Source organism: Sceloporus undulatus, chromosome 8 (assembly GCF_019175285.1).
Source record: "Sceloporus undulatus isolate JIND9_A2432 ecotype Alabama chromosome 8, SceUnd_v1.1, whole genome shotgun sequence".
In the NCBI taxonomy this organism is placed as follows: domain Eukaryota; kingdom Metazoa; phylum Chordata; class Lepidosauria; order Squamata; family Phrynosomatidae; genus Sceloporus; species Sceloporus undulatus.
The window spans coordinates 19,322,456-19,345,800 of NC_056529.1; positions in this window are offsets into that span (position 1 = coordinate 19,322,456).

The window sequence follows — 23,345 nt, forward strand, 5'->3', positions numbered from 1 at the left end:
TTAAATTCTGGGATGAAATTCTCTACTCTAGTTGGGACTAATAATAGAATTTATGCCAGAGACTTCCTCAAGAATTCACTACATATTTATTTATTTACTGACCAAATTGCAAAGAACTGGGGAAAAACTGGTCATTACCACAACTGCTCCCCTGAACTAATGGGAGAGCTCTGCTATGTAATAGTGTAGAGGAGGTCAGAGGAGGTGAAAACCTCAGTGTCCATATAATTGAAAGGTAGAGAAAAATTACTACTCATTCCTTACAATTACACTAGGTTGCTCCTACTTTGGGTGCAATGGATGGCCTTGTAGCGAGAGCTTACTGGGAGAAGTATGAACCTATAAGAGCATTTTCCTTGTTCCCCATTTTGCACCATTCATAGACATCCTCAGACAATGTTCCCACAGATCCTGCCCCAACTTTCAGCCAGATCCAGTGCCAGCCTTGCCCATATTTATCCTGGTTGGGAAGATGGAGTGGTACAAATCACACAGACAGATGGCAGTTGCGTTTCCCTGGTTATCTCCAGAAGAATTATACAAATGTGGGTTGGAGACTGTCTGCACTCTCAGTATATATCTGCAGAATTTAAAGGATATAAATTCTTCTGAGTGTGAGCCAAAAGACTGTCACTCACCTCATAAATCTGAAGCAACTCCCATAACCTTGGCACAACACAGAGGAGCCAGAAGAAGATTTGACCTGTTATGGGACAAAAGGATTGCTTTCAACAGCCATATATTCTCTCTTACCAGAGGTCGGGGGCCTTTGTGGTGACACCCCTGAGACTTGTTTGTAAAGTATGTGCCATTTCAACACATCCTTTAACTGCCTCCTCCAACTTGTCAGAATTTATCATGGAGAGCCTTTGCCCCAGACCATACCATGGCACTCATACATGTCTGATTGTAATGCCTATAATACAATTCATGCACTTTCTTGTCTCACAGGGGCGCATTACAGACCGCCATAAGGGACGTCCTCAGGATGTCCTAGGTTTTAAAAGGGGCATCACTTCTTGACACCCCCAAGCCTAATACATCCTGAGGATGGACAAGATGGTGGCGCCCCAACTACACCTCCAAACGAGACGGCGTGGACGTGACGCGTTGCGCTGCGCAAAGGCGCTTAGTGCGCCCTTTCGTGGGTGCAGGAAGGAGCTCCAAAATGGAGCTCCTTCCTGGTCTTGCATCGCTGGGTGCAGCCTTTAGATGGCTGCGCCAGTGACGCAGAGAAGAAAGGGGCCAAGCGTCCCCTTTCTCCTCCTCCCCGCTGCCACAGGGTGTCCTTGGGGCTTAAAGCCCCAAGGACACCCCTTTCCAGGTCTCGGGGAAGTGGCCTTTTGCTGCTTCCCCACAGCCTGGAAAGCGGCGGATCGGGGCCTCAGCGGCTGCCGCTCTAGCCACTGAGGCCCCGATCCGGTGGGGAAAGGGGCGGGTGCAGGCCGCCGCTTTTCGGTGGTCTGTAACGTGCCTTAGACTCATAGAATTCTTCAGCTGGTAGAAACCACAATGGACATTGAGTCCAACTCCAATCTGCCATGCAGGAAGACACAATCCTAGCACTTCCAACAGATGGGCATCCAGCCTCTGTTTAAAAACCTCCACCAGCCTCCAAGGCAGCATATTCTATTGTCAAACAGCTCTTACCATTAGGAACTTCTTCCTATTGTTTAGGTGGAATCTCTTTTCCTGTAGCTTGAATCCATTGCTCTGTGCCCTAGTCTCTGAAACAGCAGAAACCAAGCCTACTCCATCCTCTATATCAGCGGTTCTCAACCTGTGGATCACAACCCTTTTGGGGGGTCAAATGACCCTTTCACAAGGGTCACCTAAGACCATCAGAAAACATATATTTCCAATGGTCTTAGAAACCCACAGACAAAATACACAAATTCAATCTCGACAATGAGAAAACTCTCATTGTCTTTAATTAAAATTCTTTAATTCCCATATCTAGGATCACGCATTGACCAGAATGGAGACTGAAGGCAAGAAATAATAAGAAGGCTAAGAATGGGAAGGGCAGCTATGAAAGAACTGGAAAAGATACTGAAGAGCAAAGACTTACAACTGAGTCCTAAAATCAGAATCGTCTAGGGCATTGTATTCCCCATCATCTCCATGTACAGATGTAAGAGCTGGATAGTGAAGGAAGCAGACAGAAAGAAAATAAACCCATTTGAAATGCAGTGCTGGAGAAGAGGACTTAGGATGATCCCATGGACAGCCAAGAAGACAAACAAATGGGTTCTTGAACAGATCAGACCAGGGCTCTCCTTGGAAGCAAAGATGGTCAAGTTGAGACTATCATATTTTGGCCACATCATGAGAAGGCATGGTTCACTAGGAAAAACAATAATGCTAGGAAAGGTAGAAGGTAAAAGAAAGGAAGGAAGACCATAAACCAGATGGATAGACTCAATATGGGGGTTATTATGAGCAAGGGCTTGCAGGATCTGGGCAGGACTGCAGGGGAGGATACGGATTCTTGGAGATGTCTCATCCACAGGGTTGCCATGAGTCAGAACCAACTCAAGGCAGCTAACAACAATAACAAGCTAATATCCCCGAAAAAAGGATCAAGATTCAAATGTCTCAGTAGAGTGGGCCAAAGCTAACAAAATTAATTTCAATAGGGATAAATGTAAGCAGATGAATTTAGGCCGGGGGTGTGTGGGTGTGAAAGGCACAAGTATAGAATGGGGGACACCTGGTTTTAAAACAGTACAATTGGCCCTCCGTATCCACGGATTCTGTAGCCACAGATTCAACCATGGCGTCCACAGGTTCCATGACTTGAAAATGCTCCCCCCGAAAAAGAAATACCCTAAAAGCAAAGTAACTCCCTGCACTGTGGCACTTGCAAATATTGTGAACATATACATGTACAGTAGCATGCCTTCTCTCTCCGCATCTACCCAGTTAAGCGGCCTGTCAGAATTTCAGATGGGCCTTTTTATCTGTGGGCCCATGTGGAGGCTGGCCCAGCTCATGAATCAGGGAGGTGCGACAGAGTCTACAGACTCCCCCAGTTCACACAACAGCTCTGCCAGATCGAGGCGGGAGTGGGGAAGCCATTCCGGCCTTTTGAGTCTGCGTAGCGCTGAACTATTCCACAGCCCCAGACTTTCTAGGGAAAAATCGCACGTTATCAGTCTGTCTCCAAACCTTCTTTTCCGTGCCAGAGGTTAACAAGAAGATGGTTGCCGCAGAACTTTGACAGCTCTTCATCTCTAATGATTAATTTGACAGATGTTATCCTGGCTTCTGTCCAGTCTGTAATGGGGACTCTGCCGCTGCCTCCGAGTGCATTAAGAATGACCTACTTATGTCTGCCGGCCAAGATACTGTAAATTTTATTTCGGTTGCAGCCGCATGTGCGTAGGGGGGGAGTGGACTTTTCCCCTCTCTTTCTCATGGAGACAGGAGGACTCTAGGTCTATCTATTAACCAGACCTGATAACAATGAGATAGAAGAAACTTCCCACATTGGATATGCCAATGACAACCAGAGCCAAGAAAATTGCATTTAAAATGTAATTAGTTGCCATTATGACCTATGCCCTGAAATTACATTTTTTAAAAAATTCTGGCTAGGTTTCTACATCATGGTCAATTTTGCATGACTTTTACTAATCCTCAGCTACATTGCAGAGGTACAATGAAAGTCTGCTGGCGAATTGCAAAGGTGTGTTTCAAAGCACTGGCAAGAATGTACCAATATATAATTGGCACTTCTGATATGCATCAGGTGCCCATGTTGTACTCCAGAACCTCCTAGCTGATATCTCAGTGTGCATTGGGAAGTGCCCCAATGTCCATTGGTGCCAATTGCACCTTAGGCTATGGCACAATAATCACTCCACCATTGTGCAACGGATGCCCATACATAGTAATGTCACAGCAGCTGATTCTGGCAGATCGGTGAATATCAGCTAAAACAACTGCTGAGACACTAGAGATTTGCAATTTGCAGGAGGTTTCCCATCTAAGTGCAGATCAGATCTAGCCCTGCTATAGCTCTGTAATGTGGAAAGGCCTTTGCACTGTTTAACATTGAGGGAGGGGATCTGTCTTTCAAAACCAGAAGAAGACTTCTGGGCATTTGCAGTTATATTTTTGGTTATTAGCATATTTTTTTCAGTCCATGCAATCCACAGGGAGAAAACTTGACCCAGACCTGAGATTCAGTTGAGTCCATTGGCACCAACCAAAGCAGCCTGGAGAAGACATTTTGTCTCTAGGGTTGCCATCCCTAAGAAACTCCTCTGCTCTGTTGCCACCTGCCCAAATCCTAGAGACAGAGGTATGGAGGAATATCTGAATGTGGACATCAAAATGAAGATGTCTTTAGTGGTAAGAGCGGGTGGGGAGATCTGATGAGTGAAATCAGTTTAAAAACCAGTTTGTATTTGTATTACAGATGTAGTCCATGGGGAGTTTGGAAGGGTGATTTATTTGCCTTTCAAAGTGAGTGTACGGGAAAGGCAACCCTCTGTGGGCCCATCTCTTCATTAGCCTTGGATTGGCGAAGCCTCTCTAAGCTGCGTCTGAAACTAAAATAATATTTTCTTCAAATGGTACCTTTGCCAAAATCCAAAGCAGAAGAAAAGCAAGGCGGAGGGGGGGACCCGGCGTTTGCTTGGCGCTGGCTAGGGTCACGTACGAGGCTTTCTCTTGCGCACAAACCGAATAAATATTTCAAAGGGGGAATGAAGAAAAAAATCATTAACCTTTTGTCATTAATGTTCGTGGCTCTCGGAGCTGCTCCGCCGTTTGAATTAGTGCACCTGCCAAAATAAGCACCAAGCCTTGTTACCCTCTTAGGGACAACCCTGTTCCATAAATCACCGCCTTTCAGTGACAGCTAAATGTGTTTTATATCACATAGAGAGCCTGTGTTTATGAATGTGAGATAAAAAGGGTTTAGCCAGTGCAAACACAGAGACTACTGTGTAACGCCTGCCTCTTTCACTCTCTCTCTCTCTCTTTAACTTGACTTTCTCTCCTTGAGTGAGAGATTGGCTCCTTGTTCTCAGTCTTCAAGAGCCGGACTCAGTTGAGACCTTAAGGTCAGCCATCGATATTAAGCATGGGCCACATTTTCAACAAGGGCGACAGGGATCTGAATCTGGCTGTATCCGTTTCAAGTTGAATTGAGACGCCTTTCAGTCCTTCTTCCCTTACATCCAAAGACCATGTCTCTCAGTCCCAACTCATCCTTGTTCCAAGCAAGTTTCATTTTTATCTCTGCAAGTCTGGAAGGAGAGAGGAATGAGTTCCCTACATTTTCTCCTCCATTCGCCAATAGCTAAAACCAGAATGATCTTCCTTTGCTGGTGATCTCCATTGAATGGGAGATACCGTTTTAACTCCCCTGGAAGACACTGTTCCTCTAGAGGCTGCAGTGACCTTCTCCTTTGCTTCTCCATTCTCCGATGGTGTTCTTCCTGGGAAGAAGGTGCAGCGGAAACTCCTTCATTCCAAATTGGTCCATTGGTCCACCTAGCTCAATATTCTTTACACTGATTGGAAGCAAACGCCCACAGCAAACAACACTAGTTATCATAGGAACATAGGAACCTGCCTTATACTGAGTCAGATCCTTAGTCCTCTATTGTCATCCTTGATTGGCACTGATGGATTTCTGGAGGTTCAGTTAAGATTTTTTTTCCCCATAGGCCTACCTAGAGATCCTTGGTATTCCTCAATGATCTCCCATTAGTGGATTCTCTTACCCAAGCCTAACCTTCTTAGCTACTCAAAGCAAACTAGTTCAGGTGAATAATTCAGAGACATCGCTGTGCTAGTCTGGAATATCAGTATGCATGGAGATCTTGTAGCACCTGTGAGACTAACTATGTAGAAGATCTAGCGTAAACTTTTGTAAACTCGGTCTCCTTCCTTAAATGCATAGATGAACATAATATTAATAATATGTATTTATACCCTGCCTCTTCATTAAGACCGAGGCAACTAACAACATTAAAATAATACAGTACAATAAATTGCAATGTCCCAGAAACCCACCCACCCACCATAACCAATAAATCATAATTGTAAACAATAACAATAAAACAAGTTCCTCTACTTGGGGAGGACACCAGCTTCATAAACAGCTTTGGAGAAAGTCCAAAGCTCATTCACTTTTGTGGCCAAAAATAATTATTACCGTCCATACCCTCCAACCATCCCAATTTGACAAGGATAACGTTACTCATCTACTGACCCACTTTTTTAGCTGCTTTTAAAATGTTTGGGTTTCTCTCTCCTCCTCCCACTTTCTCGTCAACTTACTTCAATTCCCCTTGATTGTATCTTGGGAATGAATCTGGGACCTTTGGTATGCCAAGCCAGCATTTGACCACTATTGATGCCCTTCCAGTGGCTGGCGGAAGTCTGAAATTCAGTCTTAACTGGAGACTTGGTAGAAACAATATGGAGTGAAACATTTTTAAGTGGCTTCTTCCATCAATTTTGACAGAGCGCAGATGGAGTTGCCTCTCCATCTCCCATATACTTCTGGGCAGTCCATCCCAAAGTGTTGTGCTCTTCAAGATTTTCTAGTCCAGTCCAAGAGTTAATCTTGCTGCACGGTGCCATCGTAAACATTGATATCTATAAATCCAAAGAGCAAGCTTAGAATGCAGGGTATCTGCGTAAAGCTGTGGGTTTTGGAGCCCATTTGACATTTTCTCTGTTGGAGTCATTAAGGACGGAGTCCTGTGTAACTTCACTCTCCATTACAACACAATAACAGGAAACATTTCGGTGGCCTCTAAAGTACTTGGCATAGTATTTCACTTTAATGCTTACATTGTCCGAGCATCAATAAAACTGGAAACTGTGATATAATTAAATCCATTCTTCCTACAGAGAAGATGACTGGCTGAGATAACAGCGAGAGTCGCTCATTACATATTACTCAGGAGAGCACATAACTGCAAAGTCTCCCTTTTCTCCGGCCAAGGCTTTGGCTTATTTATTTGTCCCAAAGAAAGAGAAGGGGAAAAATGCTGGAGGAACAAGAGAAAATTGGCAGAAACCTTCTGACAAAGTTTCCTCCCTGCCACTTCTTTGTATGCATAGCTCAGACCTCACCTTCGGCTGAAATGTAAAAATGCTTGCCTTGGGCTGCGTTCATTTAAACAAAAGCAACAATTCAAGGTGGTTTTCTTGGCATTATTATCCCTTGTGGTGTGCCATTACATCCATCCAAATAATAATATTAATGCATTCCTTCATTCCCCAAGTAATATGGAAAGATATCCCTGGATTCGTGTCTGTTCTTTGCCATTGAGAGTAAGCAGTTTTTCAAAATTGCACTACACTGTTGTATTGCTGTTGTTCCATTTAACTGCTATGACAGCTTCCTGTGGAATTCTGGGATTTGTAGTGTAGTGAGGTCACTGGCTGAGAACTCTAAATGCCCCTCCCTAAACTGCAAATCCCAGGATTCCATAGGAGGCAGCCATAGCAGTTAAAGTGTCGAATCAGTCCATTGATTCAGATTGCACACTGATTTACCTGTAAGTGGAAATGAGACCTAGGTCTCAGTTGTGGACAACCACCTGTAAGAAAAAAGACATATTTCAGCTGCAATGAGTTAATCAAAATGGGACATGATGGTTTTTCTATATGTTTGGAAAAATGGGGGGAAAAACGTCTGTTCCAGCTGAGGCATTTTGTAAGTCATCAACTCCCAAAGGTTAGTTGGTTTTAAAAAAGGAAAAATCGCGGCAGAATTTGTCCCTCGAATAATATAGACAAGGCAGCCAAGTCTCAAAGATCCTGGTCAAACGTTATGTTTAAAGTTACATGCATTAAAATCTTATTTTTGGATATGGGAAGGCAAAGGAATCCGGGCCAAGCGATTAAGCAGCATGAAGTAATATCATTAAGGAGTGAATGGTAAAACAGGGACTCATTGGCTTAGCTTACTACAATGAGTGTTTTCATTTGGCCTTAACAGGAGGGTTTTAAATGCTAAAATAATATTCCAAGAGCAGATCAGTTGAATGCGGGGAGCAGGGGGGGAAATCATTCTTTTAATTTTGCAATGTCCCTTTGACAAATGAACTGCACGGTATAGTTTCCAATCTGACTTTGTTCTCTGGGGGAGGCGGGGAAGAGAGAAAGTATTTCATTTTCTGCTGTCAGATGGAGTACAAGTGTAAGACTTCGGTGATTTACAGCTGCAGACAATAGAAGGATCCCTGTCTCTTAGATTACATATTATTCCACCAAGAAAACTCGAGATGAATCGAAAGAAGATGGCGAAGCAATGCTAAGGCAAACTGCGTTGTATCCACTTCCTGCCTCTGGGTGAAATTTTGGGACAATTCTGCCATTGTACAAAGAAAAAGCACCTCTTTTTCTCTTTTCCCCCCCTCTATACTGCTCTCCACACAATTGACATACATACACAGTGAACGCGCGTCTGTCTGTTAGGGATGGAAAAAGTATTTCAAAGTATTTGAAAAATGGGTTGTTTCTAATAAAAGGTTTGGGAAACCCTAGTGAAATGACTAAAGAAGATAAATGAGAACCTAAGTTTGCAACTGAGGCTGCGCATCTGTTTGCGTATGCAGAAAATAGCATTTTCTAGATAGGATTTTCACAGAAAATAATATTCCTGCATCATCATCATCATCATCATTTTCTTACCCACCTCTCCCCAAGGCTCAAGGAGGGGTACAACATAGATTAAAACACACAAAACCATCTGAACACATTAAGTTAAAACGCATAAAGACATGGCACAGTAAAATCGTCCAACATAATTTCCTAGGAGGGAGGCTGCATCCGTACTGCAGAAATAATGCAGCCTGACACCACTTTAACTTCTCACTGCTATGGAATTTGGGGATTTATACCTTTTTGTGATATTTAGCTTTCTCTGTCAGAGAGCTCTGGTGCCAAAGCAAGCTACAAATTCCAGAATCCCATAGCACTGAGCCGCGGCAGTTAAAGTGGGGTGAAACCAGACTATTTCTGCAGTGCAGATACAGTGCGCTACAACCCAAGACACAGTTTGTAAGTGATACAAGCACTTTTCTGTTTATAAGTGAGATAAGCACTTTTGTCCATATGAAGCCATGTTAGTTCACACTACTATTTGCGTTCGCCATTTTATCTTTCAGCATGAACAAGGCACACAAAAGACCAAATGGTTTTATTTGTGGAAGGATCTCTAGTTCATTTTAAAAACAACTGTATGGCAAATAGAGGGGGATTTTCAAAGGATGAAGGCAGGGAACAGACACAGACAGATTTTCCTTTTTGGGGGTTGAAAGAGTCACGAAGGACCCAGATGTCCTCCTGACGTCACTTTTAGCCACATATAGCTAAAAGTCCCCAAACTGGGAATGGAAGAAAGAGCAAAGGTCAGAGAGTTCCTATTTCTTTGCAGAGTGACCTTATCAAGAATGAAAACTCAGTTTGCACCATGTTTTTGCATAAGGCTCGGCTTCGAAGGAAACAGGAAGGTGAGTCCCCCCCAAAAAAGTTTACTCTTTTGTTTTAATGCACAGAGACATCCAAACTTGCAAGGTTTGCCTGCTTATAAGATACAAGAACTGCAGGCAAAAGGTAGCACATCAGGCAGTCTGTCCCGAAAGGACAATTCCCAGAGCAATTGGTGACCTTGGCTTCCTCTGGACTGGAAGAATCCAGATGGAAATAGGAAAATCACATGGCCACCCAGAACTTGAATTGGAGAGAAGTCGGGGCATCAAAAGTGCAGCTGCGGTGTAATAATGCCTACTTGACAAAATAATAGGAGGACACCTGGGTTGGCAGAAATGTGGTTGTGCACAGCTGGGGTTTGAGTGAATTCGCCCTGAGAGTTGCACCACAAGGAAAAGGGACAATTCTGCAAAAGTGCATTCAAGTCTATAAATTGGGGCTGGACAAAGTATAGCACCCCAAAGGCTGTTTTCTCCATATGCGTCTCTCAGAAAGACTAGATGAGATACTGCTCACAGCCTCCAAAACAAAAAGGAAAATTTTAAAATAGGCATCCACCTCCCTTTCACCGTTTACTGTTTCCATAAGGATGGGAAAAATATTTGCAAATATTTCGGATATGGTTGAAAATACATTTCCCGAGCATCGAGAAACGCTGATGAGAAGAACCATGATCCAATGAGGATCTTCACAGTTTATGACTTTTTCTGTGCAAAATTTGCACGTGGGATTTTTGCACCAAAATGCTTTTCCACCCAGAAAAAAATGTTGCTTTTGGTACACAACATCCCCGCGTGAATTTTGCAGAAAATCATTTTTCTGTACAGAAAGTCATTTTCTGCACAAAACGAATATAGTTTTCTGCACAGAAAATAGAACTTTTATTGCATGTTGCATTTCCCCTAAACTATGTAGTCTGTTTATGCATAGAAGATGCTGTTTTTGGCACACAAAAAAGCTCCTGTGTGTAACTTTCCTTGCAGGTAGGCTGAAAAAACCACATGACTTTTGAAGACTTTCTTGCAGCAAGAAAAAAATGCTTAACGTTATTCATTTTTACATAGTATTTATTTAATGTTTTATTATTTTGCAGAAAGTGTTTTAAAAGAAAAAAGAGGAAAGGGTCAGGAGCATGACAACTACTGTAATAGTTTGAAATTAGGCTGCGCCAGAATTAAATTGTTGGTAGCAATATATATATATATATATATATATATATATATCACAATTAAAAAAAACACTTGAAAATAATACAATTCAAAACAGTGCTGCTAAAACAACACAGAACCCTCCTAGAAGCCCTTTGCTGGAAAAGATTCAGTTCTCAAACAAAACAGTCAGATCTTTTTCTTTATTTAAAGTCTCTTCCTGATGATGGAAAGAAGATGAAGCAAAAAAGAATTGAGTGTGAAAACTGTGAATGGAGAAAGGGTTATTACTCCTTCTTCATGGGCTGAAAATCACTTAATACTGACCCTGCATTCCCCAGAAAGAAAGAAAGAAAGAAAGAGAAGAAAAAGCCATTAGGCTTCTTGAATATCTCTTTGCATCTTTCCACTATCAGAAAGAAGATTAAGTGAAGGATTGCTGTATGAAAGTGGTAGACTGAAAGATGGTTAAGCATCCCTTTCCCTCCTCCTGTCTGTTTCGAAACCACTCCATACTGAACCTGTTTCCCTCTTTGAAAAAGTTGCCATTCGGTTTCTTAAATAGGTGCCTCCATCTCAAGTGCAGCTACTAGTTTTTTGACAGCTGCTTAGATGCTAAAGTTTACAATGTAAAATAATATCTCTAATTGGACGGCTGCCCAAATTCGGTTCCTGAATGCTGGTCTCTCTGGCAGGGTCAAGCAACCTTCATCCATATTCAGATTTGGCTGGCAAAAGCTGGAGGTTTAGTTAATTTAAATTTATGGAATACGTGATACAAAATAGCAGCCCAAGAGCATTAATGCCATTTAAAGAAAGAAAGAAACCTTAGTAACTTAAGGAGCCAATCTAATTCCCATATCTCAAGCTAACATGTTGATCAAAAGCCAAAGTTTCCTTCGAAATGCACATTTCTCCAGTTCTTGGATCAAAAAATGTATGCAAAAATATCAGCGGGGAATGAGGAGGAAAGGAGGGTACTTTTACTGTGTTAAGATTTTAACGGTTCTAATAAGGTTTTTCTTTTATGGTTGTACAGTTGGCCCTTCATTTTCACAAGGGATCTGTCCCCCATAGGCTTGAATGGAGCGCCCCCCATGTGCATGGCAAGGGAGAGCACACTGGGCACGTGCGCCATTGCAAACAGCGGATGTTGCCCCTCCGCGTATATTCAATGGCATGGATCCCAGATCCGCACGTTAGGAGAAGTGACTGTATTTAAATTTATCAGGTTAGCCACTGACTTAGTAACTTGTTACAAAGAGTCATAATGTTGTTGCTGCTGTTGTTGTTGTATGCCTTCAAGTCTTTTCCAGTTTATGTTGCTCCAAAGTCGAACCTATCATGGGGTTTTCTTGGGAAGATTTGTTCAGAGGAGGTTTGCCATTGACTTCCCCTGAGGCTGAGAGAGTGTGCCTTGCCCAAGATCACCCAATAGGTTTTATGGACAAGCTGGGATTTGAACCCTGGTCTCCAGAGTTATCGTCCAACACTCAAACCACTAAGTCATGCTGGCTGTCTGCTAAAATAAAATTATTGACCACTTTATTCGTTCATGCATCAATATTACATAGACGGAATATTAAAAACTCCATCATAAAGCAGTCAGAATAATATCTTGGAATATATATATATATATATATATATATATATATATATATATATATATATATTTCCCATGTGTAAAGACCTGGTGGGAACATGTTAGTAAAGTTATGGGATTTTAAGATAGAAATTGATAAATAATTGGGTTATAATATGATAGACATAACCTGTGTCTAAGAACAAAGGACAGAAATAGGTCAATCCATCTGTACCTATAACCCAACATATGATGTCTTTTTTTCCATTTCTTGGTCTGCTAATTCCAGAGCTAGAACCATAGTGGTACCTTCTAGCAATTGAAACAACCGACCATAAAATGCTCCTGTTTCTTTCTTCATGAAAAGACAAGCTCCATCTCCTGGTTTCTGAAAGGTCCATCCATATCAAACTGAAATTGTTATGATTATTTTAAAAAGAAAGAAAGAAACTTTCAGTCTGCGAGGAATGGTTTGAATTTGAGTCAGGTGCAAGCAGATCAGACCAGGCTTACAAGAGATTTTATTCAGGATGGAAATGGAAACTTTAGATAAGTTCACATCTGTGAACCGAGCCATTTCCGCTACTAGAAGGAGGAGGGGGGGGGGGGGGAGAAGAAACCCTGCAGGAAAAAAGTCCATCCTATTTCCATTGCATTATTTAGTGAGTGGGTTAGGAAACCAGATGCAAGGAGTTGAAAAGTATAAGGAAGCATTTAGTTTGCAAGACACTCCTTTGTGTAAATCAGCACTTATATCTTAAACTTCTCTTTCGCTGTGCTGCTTTCCCTTCTCAGTTGGAAACCTTCTGAATGCTTTTAAGAAATAATGAAATAAGTGCAGAGATATCAGTACAGAGATATCAGCACCTAAACCAGGGTTGAAGAAAGTGTGACTTGCTGTCTGTGTGCCAGCTGGGGAATTCTGGAAGCTGAGGTCCAAAAAGTAACTTTTCCAAGCTCTGTTATGTTACTAAAATATTACTCAGGATGGCTCAAAAACTCCAAGCGGGATGCTCTAATATTTCAAATGAATGGTCCCAGAAGTCTTTGCAATGCAGAAAGTATCCCATCGCACTGTTTTTCCGTTCTTCTCCATAGATGCTCACAAGCTATTTCCATCACCCTAGGCGAATACATCTGAGCTTTCAGATCTTCAGGAGAGATCCTTCTCTTTATCTAACTACCTTCCCAGGACCTTTTAATGAAAACAAGGGAGAGGGTCTTCTTGGTAGTTGCTAAAACTATTTGGAGGACTGCATCACCAGTGGTTCTCAACCTTCCTAATGCTGCAATGCACAGGTTGAGAACCACAAAGGGGTTGCAAGCCACAGGTTGAGAACCGCTGCACTAGAGTATTATAGGTGCAGGACAGATGGTCCCAAAGCACCGTGCCACCGCCGATTCTAGAGTTAGGGACCACGTACCAACCGCACAGTCCCTAACCCTAGTATAGGGGCCGCCATCTTTACATAATGGTTGCATAGCATCCGTATGTCACAGTGCATCTGTTACATCACAAGTGTGCCATTGGCACACTCACGATGTAACCAGGGTGTCAGGAAAAGAACCCGGAAAAAAACGGGTTCTTTTCACTCCGGAGGGATGTTGTGCAGTCTATCAGCTGCGGCATCCCTCCAGAGTTAAAATAAGCACCTGCAGGTTGCCATTATGTACTGTGCCATAGATTATGGCACCAACCCTGGGTCTTGGGCAACTCCTGTGAAAGGGTCATTTGACCCCCAAAGGGGTTGTGACCCACAGGTTGAGAATCGCTGTAGACAAACGTGTCTTAGCTTTCAGATCGTCAGAAGAGGTCCTTCTCTCTATCCAACTACCTTCCCAGGAGCTTCTGATGCAAACAAGGGAGAGGGCCTTCTTGGTAGTTGCTCCCAAACTTGGAGCTGCTTCTTTGGAGAAGTCATGATGCTGGCAATCTCCTTCTGCAAGCAAATAAAAGCTTTCCGATTCCTTCAGGCTTTTAAGGAATTGATTGTGATGGGCTTCTAAAAGTGTACTGTATTGTTAATTCGTGGATCTTGGTATCCACGGTGGGCCCTGGAATCAAACCTCAGCAGATACCAAGGGCTCATTGTATTTTGGTGGGATGGGTCTTATAGACTCACGCATCAAGCACCTGTCAGAAAAGTCTTAACTTGTTTGCAATTAGAAAGCAAGGAGGGTTCCAGTGTGACTTCTCTGGGAAGGGATTTCTAGAAAAACCGGAGTAATTTTAACAACCGGTTCGCCAAAGCGAACCAACTCAATGACATCAATGGGCTGCTCCATGGGCAAATGGATTTCTTCATGGCCAGATCTACATTCTTGGGTAGAGTTTTGATAAACTGAAATAAAAGTGCATGTGGACATATGTTCTCACACCGGATGAACAGACTACACTGATTCACAGTAGGATTTACAGTCCTTCCTTCCTTCCTTCCTTCCTAGAAGATAGACTACTTCCTTGCTGTGTAAACTACCATCTCCTCATATACCTCCTAGTAAAGAACTCCTCTTATAGCTGCCAAGGAGGCCCCTGGTAAATGTCTAGCCTATTTACAAGGTGAAACATCTGGATAGTTCCCCAAAAATTTGAAATATCCATGGAGAAATTGGCAACCCTTGAAGGATACCCAGTAGACTCTCATAAATCGCAGCCCAGAACAGCCCTTATAAAACTCAAATAGCAGGAAGTCGTTGCCAAAATTTGATTGTTCTTCTTTGGAGGGATGTCACTTTTCAGCTGGATGTTTTCTCCACGCTGTAAAAGACATTCACTTTTGGATTTTGAGCTGCTCTTTTTGGCCTAGGCCCCTGGCTCGGCAATTGGGACCCAGACACCACCCATAATTCTCACAACATTCTTGCAAAGTGGGGTCAAGGTTCACTGAAAGATCAGAATTTCCTTTTAAAAACCAGAAACATACTTAGAAAGAAATCTTTTAATATATTTACGAAGGAGAGGTTTGAAAGTGATTCATTGACTCTTTCCAATGAAAGTTATCAGTTTTAGATTGGCAGTTTCTTGTGTTTTGTTGGATATTTTATTATGCTGGAGAGCTAATGTGGCGCAGTGGTTTGAGTGCTGGACTATGACTTTGGAGACCATAGACTGATTCCCAGCTCAGTCATGGAAACCCACTGGTGATCTTGGGCAAGTCACACTCGGTCAGCCTCAGAGAAAGGCAATGGCAAACCTCCTCTGAACAAAACATGCCAAGAAAATCCCATGACAGGGTTCCTTTAGGGTCACCATAAGTCGGAAACAACTTGAAGGCTGAAAACACACACCAAGCCGCCTTACATCTTGGGCTTGCAGAAAAGAAAGGATTCAAATAAAATCAATGAGCCAGTTGATTTTAAAGGAATTTCTTGCCCTTGACCACCAAAATTCATCGAGGGCCACAAAAATGCACATGGGGCCCACATGAAGTCCCTGAACTATGTGCTGACACATGTGCATGTATTTTGTGGATTTTTAACAATTTTATTTCACTTCTGCAAGCTGCTTTGAATCCCCAGGGCCTAGCATGGCGCAGTGGTTTGAGTGTTGGACTACGACTGTGGACACCAGGGTTCAATTCCCAGTTCAGCCATGAAACCCACCAGATGAGCTTGGGCAAGACACGCTCTCTCAGCCTCAGAGGAAGGCAATGGCAACAAGCCAGCCAAAGGGGGGCCTAAAGAGACGCGGCTCTTTTGTCTACCTTAACAGAGGCTCTGTAAGTGCCCTGGAGCGGCACTGTGACGTCCCATGCCAATTGGACACAGCCCATGAACCACATCATTGACGTGCACCCCTTGTAAACAGCAGTGCACCAAGATGGTGTCCGCTGTGCGTGGTAGGACTCGGGAGCATGCAAATGCTCCATCCTACCCAGCCCTAGAATTGGCCCCAGGCTCACCTAATTTTAAAAATGTAGGGGCACCAAATGTACTTTCTGCCCCAGGGCCCCTAAAGGCTTAGCTAGAGGCCTGAATGGCAAACCACCTGCGAATAAATCTTGCCTAGGAAACTCTGTGATAGGTTCCCCTTAGGATCAGAAATGCCTTGAAGGCACACAACAACAGCAACAAAAGCTTTGAATCTCGTTCTGGGTAGAAAGATGGGATATAATAGGAATAAGAATTAAAAAGCAGCTCTGGTGGTGTAGTGGTTAAATGCCGGCACTGCAGCCACAAGATTGTGAGTTCGATCCCAGGGCTCCAAGGTTGACTCAGCCTTCCATCCTTTCGTAGGTAGATAAAATGAGTACCCGGTTTCTTTGGTGCAATTGGCTTAAAGACTGCAATTATAATTGGTTTAAATGAGTACCCAGCTTCATGGGGGCAATTGTTAATTGCTTAGAGAGTGCTGTGTTCACTGATAAGTGGTATAAAAGTGTGCTTGCTATTGCTATTGCTGAGAATAAGAAGTTATCAACGAACTGTAAAGCATTCAGAGCGCACAGACTCAGCCACTGTTTGTACTCCTGTTTCATAATACCAATGTCGGGGGTGAGGTGGGAAGAGAAAAAGGCCCTGCAGCTGAGCTAACAGACCCCATTTTGTATCAAAGGTTGGTCATCAGTATCCCTGGTCCCAATCCACAGAAAAAGTGCCCTTTCCAGCTTGGCGCTGGAAGGCAAGCAAAGAAGAAAACAGCGCAGGCAAGTTGAAAGTCAAACCGCATGTTTTCCAATGGGGTTTACAAAGCACATTTGTAGCAGGGCACGGGGTCAGCGAAGAAGGAGTCCCATTGACAGCGTCTTGGCAAAGGGCTGCTCAGAACCTGAAGAAACCCCACTTAGAGAACATGTACATTTCATTAGAGCAAAGGCGCTGCCTTGCGCGGGGATCAAAGCTGAAAGCCATGCTTTCAGCCTGCTCTGTTTGGAGAGCTCTGTGCACAGATAAGTCCCAAACTGTCTTCTGAAACACATTGGCTTAAGAGCTGAAGGAAACATCCAAGCCCCAAACTAACTTATTTATTTGGGAAAGGAAATTTGGAAAAATTGGGCTCTGCTCTTTTTCTCTCTCTCCCTTAAAATGGTCTGGGTCAGGTCAACAGTTCAGGAATTTGGAATAGCAATAGCAATAGAAGTACATTTCTATATTGCTTATCAATGCCCTTAAGCACTCCTTAAGCGGTTTACAATGTCTAAGGCAATGCAGCCTTATAAACTGGAAGCCTAAAACCCCCAACAAATCGTGGTTTGGGAGGCTGCTAAACCATCATCTCAAACCATGGTTTGAACCTGGTTTGCAAAACATGGTGGGGTTTACTCAGAGGTTGGAAACACTGCTTTTTGGACTGCAATGCCCACAATCCCCAGGAAAAATGGTCCCGCAGAGCTGTTTTTGATACAATTTGTAGTGTAAACTAATACACTGGAAATGTTAGTTCATATTCTATGACATTGTATCTCAGTTCAGCCTAATAATAATAATAATAATAATAATAATAATATATTCATTTGTATTGTCCTGCCTCTCCCAGGTGGATTGAGGTGGGATTACAGCCAATAAAATACAATACAGTTGTGATTACATTAAAACTTACACTATAACAATATAATATTGGTTTGACTGCCACAAATAAAATTGAATATATAGGTTCTAGTGGACAGGACCTATTCTTCCATAACATGTTTTCTTCATATTTGCTCTTCCCACATAACAGACTGTTTACCCAGTCACATTTAGACGGCTGAAAAATAATATGTGTGAAAATGTGCGGCTGGAAAATTATAGGGTGGGTTCAGTTGTTGTTTTGCATTAAGGGAATGAATATGTGAAATGAAACAGTCCGGCAAAAGTTTACGGGAAAAGGATCTTTGTCAATTGTTCCATTACAAGGACTGGACTTGAGCGGCACCAAAGACCTACCCAAACGACAAAAAGAAAATACGCTTTGTAGAATGGTGAAATATTAAAAAATTGAATGTCACCCTCCGGTAAAGAAAATGTAAATTTGACTTCAGAGAAACTGTTAGAGAGAGAAAAATATCTCTATATAATAGTGAGTTCACAGAGGCATGGGTACTTTGAATTCAGGGTGCATCTACAGTGTAGAAATAATGGGGTTTGACACCACTTTAACTGCAATAGAATCCTGGGATTTGTAGTTATGTGAGGCACTAGCACTCTTTGGAAGAGAAGGTTCAAGACCTTGTAAAACTACAAATAACTAGTACCTAGGACAGAACTAGAAGACTTCAGAGTCCAATTTTAATAGTCTAGACTATTTCTATGTTTGCTGACTAGCATAAAGTAAGGGCACCACCCCAACATACACAAGTTTGTCTTTCTTTCTTTCTTTCCTTGCAAAATCAGCTGTTCATAGAGCCCAGAGTCCTCTCAAGTCCCACCAGTCAGAACAAAAAGATGGATGTTGTGTTTCTGAAATGGAATCGAAATGGCTTTTTCAGACCTCAGGCCGATGCCATACTGCATACCAGACTCCTACACACTTGGGAACTTGATCTTGTACCTAGGCTTTTAGGAGGACTGAATCCTTGGCAGGTGATTATTTTGCTTTCTCACATCACAGTTGGGCAACCTAAGTGCTCAACGGCTTGTTGAGAACCAGCTGGTGTGTCAAAGGGAAAAGGGGGAAAATAGCATTGGAGGGAGACAGGGAGGCACACAAACATGCAGAAAGGCTACGCCTGTCAAAATATTTCACTGCCCTTGAATTTGTGGCGCACGGTTCAACAGTCCTGATCTGACAAGGACAGTCCCATTTCATCTTCTGTCTTCCCACTTTTTCAAATGCTTTTTAAAATGTCCCAGTTTCTCTCTTTCTCCTTCCACTTCCTCCTTTGCCTTCAGCTTACTTCAATTGATGCAAATGGAGTTCAAAGTGCAATGGTAGTTTGTACTCAATTGACTCATATCCTCCTATTCTCCCAACTGTAGGTTTGGGGAAAAGCAAACTGCTGCAGCCTTTCCGAACTTGTGGGATCTTCCTCATTAATAACTTTTGCCATCTTGACCACAGTCGGGTGTTGCTTGGGCACAGGTTTCCCAATTTTCGACTCACTTTGGAGGGTATGATGTTGCTATAGAAGGTCACATGCCCCAACAAAACAGTTCAAAAGTCCAAAAGAGGTTTTCTTCTTGCATCGTCATGCCCTGCTTACCTCATTTTTGCCCTTTCCTAACCCATTTTAGGCCTTAAAAATAGAGCGGAGGAGACCTTTTTCTTTAACAACAAGAAATGATCTGGAGCTGATGTGTTTCTGAAGGCTCCTTCTGAACCTGAAATACTACAGCGGCTATAAATATCATGAAAATGCCCCCATCCCTTCGAGGACATTTGGGGTCAGTTTTGAAGACTACCAAAACAAATGTCCCTGGGTGTCACATGAAGCCTATATAGGTACTTCTCAACCAACTGGTTCTAGATGTAATAGAAGCAGGGCTTTTGCAAAATTAATGGATCTTCATTGCACATTCTGGACCAAGCCACCCTCGATATACTTCGGATTGCAGCACCCCAAAAATGTATGGTTAACCTTAAAATCTACTCCACTCTGTCCCTTGTAATTATGAAGGTTGCAATTAAATCTCAGAGAGAACAAGGGAAATGTCAAGATAATGTTCTAGATCTCTGCCCCAATTCCATTGTAAATAAATAAAGGAGAGCAATTCTAGAGAAAACAGACAAGTAAAAAAGCAAGCACAGATGTACACTTTTTTCCAAATTTGCTTGGGATTTCTCCTCCCTTCCCGACTTTGTATTAATTCTAGCACTCAAATTAGGTTGGAAATGCCGGGAAACATGGGATACAATGATGGACGGTGAGTTGGCCAAGAGCTCCCCTCCCCACAGGGATGGCTAAATCAAGCCCGATGCTGTTTTTCTTTTCTTGTTGAGGTATTAGTATTATTGTACAGTTTCATTTTAAAAATATCACCTGCACACTTAGTGCTTCCTCTGTGATAACAAAAGCAGCAGGGGGGCAAAGCCTGATAGTGAGTCTGCACAAACACATGGTGTTTACCTACAAGTTGTAAAGCCGGGAATGATTTCAGTGGGTTCATGCCAGCGCAGAGAAAAGTCCTTGATAACAATAGGTTATCTGCAAGGGTGAGTCAACTCCATGTTCATCTATGGTTCAACCTTTCCTAGGTTGTCTGATCTTCACACGCTTTGCTGGTCCCAGGCCAAGATGAATAACGGTTTCTAATTGTCACTGGAGATTGCCCACCGATAGCCAAGCCTGTGAAAATAACAGCAGTCAGAACCAGCCCTTAGAGAAGTTACCTTTCCAGACTACACCTCCTCTTTGAAATGATGGTCCTTCTGTTTAGCGTCCGCTGTTTATGCAGCTAGATGTTGTTGCTAACTGTCCTCCATCCTGTGGAGTCCTGGGATATGTAGTTTGATGAGTGATGTGAAAAGTTCAGAGGTTGACCGTAAGACCAAAGGAAGGAAGGAAAAACATCTCATATTATGGAAAGTTTTAGAAGCTGCAATGTTACTGAACCTTATGAATCTCAAGGAAAACATTTCCAGACTACTTCCACTAACGCATTTTCCACTATGAACAATCTGAAATGTAAGGGGAAAGATTCAATATGTTTAGGGTTCCCCCCCCCCCCATTTGATGCTTGCTTAGTAGTTTTCCATTGTGGCTCAATGAGTGTCATTCAATTCCTTCTTGCCTTCTAGAATGCCATTTAAGACAATGAACATCCCTAGATTTGTGAACCCATACGCAAGGCCAATGATGTTCCTGAACATGGACTGAGACGTTGGATTTTTTAAAATGCAAAATGCTGATGCCAAAGGCTTTCCCAGCTACCAGAAGATGTGTCATCTTTTCTGAAACAATTCTTCTTGAAGTAATAGGGTGGGAAGGGTTAGAATATGGTCGGCTTTCCTATGAGCAATTAATACCTCTTTGTATTAGAGAACACCAAAAAGCTTCAGGAAGCTGAAAAAGTCAGACCCTCCTGAGATACAATAGCCTTATTAAGTCGGATATTTTATATATGATTTTAGCAGTCTGGAGGTTTCCCCGAGTATTTGCATAAGGATAACTGGGATTTCAGAAGCACTGACCTCACTCAGGAATTGATGTTATCAGACCTCGGCTGTTGTTAACTCAATGGAAACCTGTCTGATTCGGGGGCAACCCATAGCCAAGTTGTGGCATTCGGAGAGCCCGGGTGTTTATATCATTGGCGGAGAATAAAATTGCTTATTGTGGAGGGAAGTCAAGGCCACCCAAGGAGAGAGACGTAGAGTTCCCCAAACCCATGAATGTTATCATCAGCAGGAGATCGCATTTGTTCTGGTCCGGCTTTTGAAAAGCTTTCCTGCAAAGGATTTACTACTACATCGTAACACCCTTAGGCTCGCACCCTATTAATGACTTACACATATGTAAGTGCAGCTTTTGTGCATGCAAGTCCCTTTTTGGATAGGCTTATTCTCTTGCCCTTGTCTTCCACCCAAAAACCTCTCACTGCCCAGAATAAGCAAACGTCCTCCTTTTCCACGACATGTCCAACATTTCAGCTGTCTTTCCAAGAAGAATTCCAAAAAGTCTTCCATTTTGAGCTTGACTAGGAAGCCCATTGAGTGACACCACGTTTGCTGCCCCCCCCTTGAGATGTTTGTAGATTTAGTGAAAGGTTTGCTGCTAGTAAAGTACAATTGTAAGCGTTTGTCTTGCTCAGAGTTCTAGAAGTACATTGCAAGCCAACAAGGCATTTAGCAAAGATGAGTTCATCAGAAAAAGTACATGACAAAATACTGCATTTGTAATATAGCTGTAAATAAACAATACAAAATGAATATATATATATATATATATATATATATGTGTTTTTTTTAATGTCCTACATTTTGTGGAGCCTTCTCCTCCTTTGCATTTATGACATCTGGTCACCCTTCCATTGCTTAACAGCTTTCATATCCTGGGAGGAATAGCTTCTGTTCCTTCTTACTAGGGGGACTAAGGCCCATTACAAATGGGCCTAAAAGTGCGTGCTCCACGCGTGCTAGGGTTAGAAAGGGGTGTCCTTTCCAGATGCCCCCAACCCTAGCACACGCGGAGCGCGCACAAAATGACGGCGACTGTTCCACACGGCCGCCACCATTACAACGTCACGACCGCACCACCTCTATATGGGGTGGTGCGGACGTGACATCGTCATGCTGCGCCAGGGTGCATAGTGCGCCCCTTCCCCAGCCACAAAAGGAGCTCCGTTTCGTCACTGGGCACAGCCTTCAGACAGCTGCACCCAACGATGCAGAAGAGAAAAGGGCCAAGTGGCTTGAAGACCCAAGGACACCCCTTTCCAGGCTAGTGTAATGGTCTGAGCTTTGGACTATCACTCTGGAGACCAGGGTTTGAATCCTAGCACAGCCATGGAAACCCACTGGGTGACTTTGGGCAAGTCACACTCTCTCAGCCTCAGAGGATGGCAGTGGCAAAAACCCTCTGAAGAAAACGTGCCAAGAAAATCCCATGATGGGATCACCATAAGTTGGAAATGACTTGAAGGCACACAACAACATTAGGGGGTCTCTCCCTGGTTTGTACAACTACTGGGCAGTAGGAATTCTGTATATGGTACTATGTGCTCATACATGCTCATGTAGGCTCTTAGCCTTAATCAGAAGGATTACCCTTTTGGATTACAATTCTCATAATTCTCCAGTGGTCATCTTTGTGGAGGAATTTGGGAACTTTGCAGACTCGGGGCCGTGGCTTCCTTAATTTGAGTCTATTCATCTATAATGTGGCCTTCCTCTCGTCCTACTGCCTTCTACCTTACCAAGCACTATTGCCTTTTCTATAAGTCATATCGTCCCAGAGTTTCAGTTCAGTCATCTTGGCTTTTAGAGTAAATTCAGGCTTGATTTGCTCTAGGACCCATTCATTTGTCTTTTTGGCAGTCCATGGATTCTCTTCCAGCATCACACCAGCACTCTTTGGCAGGAAGATTAAAGACTTTGTAAAACTATCAGTCCCAGGATTCCATAGCATGGAGCTACAGCTCTGAATGTGAAGTCAAACTGCATTAATTCTACAGTGCAGATGCACCCTAGATCTCAAGTGTTGACCTACAACCACAGGGCTTGGGACAACCATGAACTGGCAACCCTTCAGAACTCTTACTAGGTCCCTGCATCTCACTTTTACTCT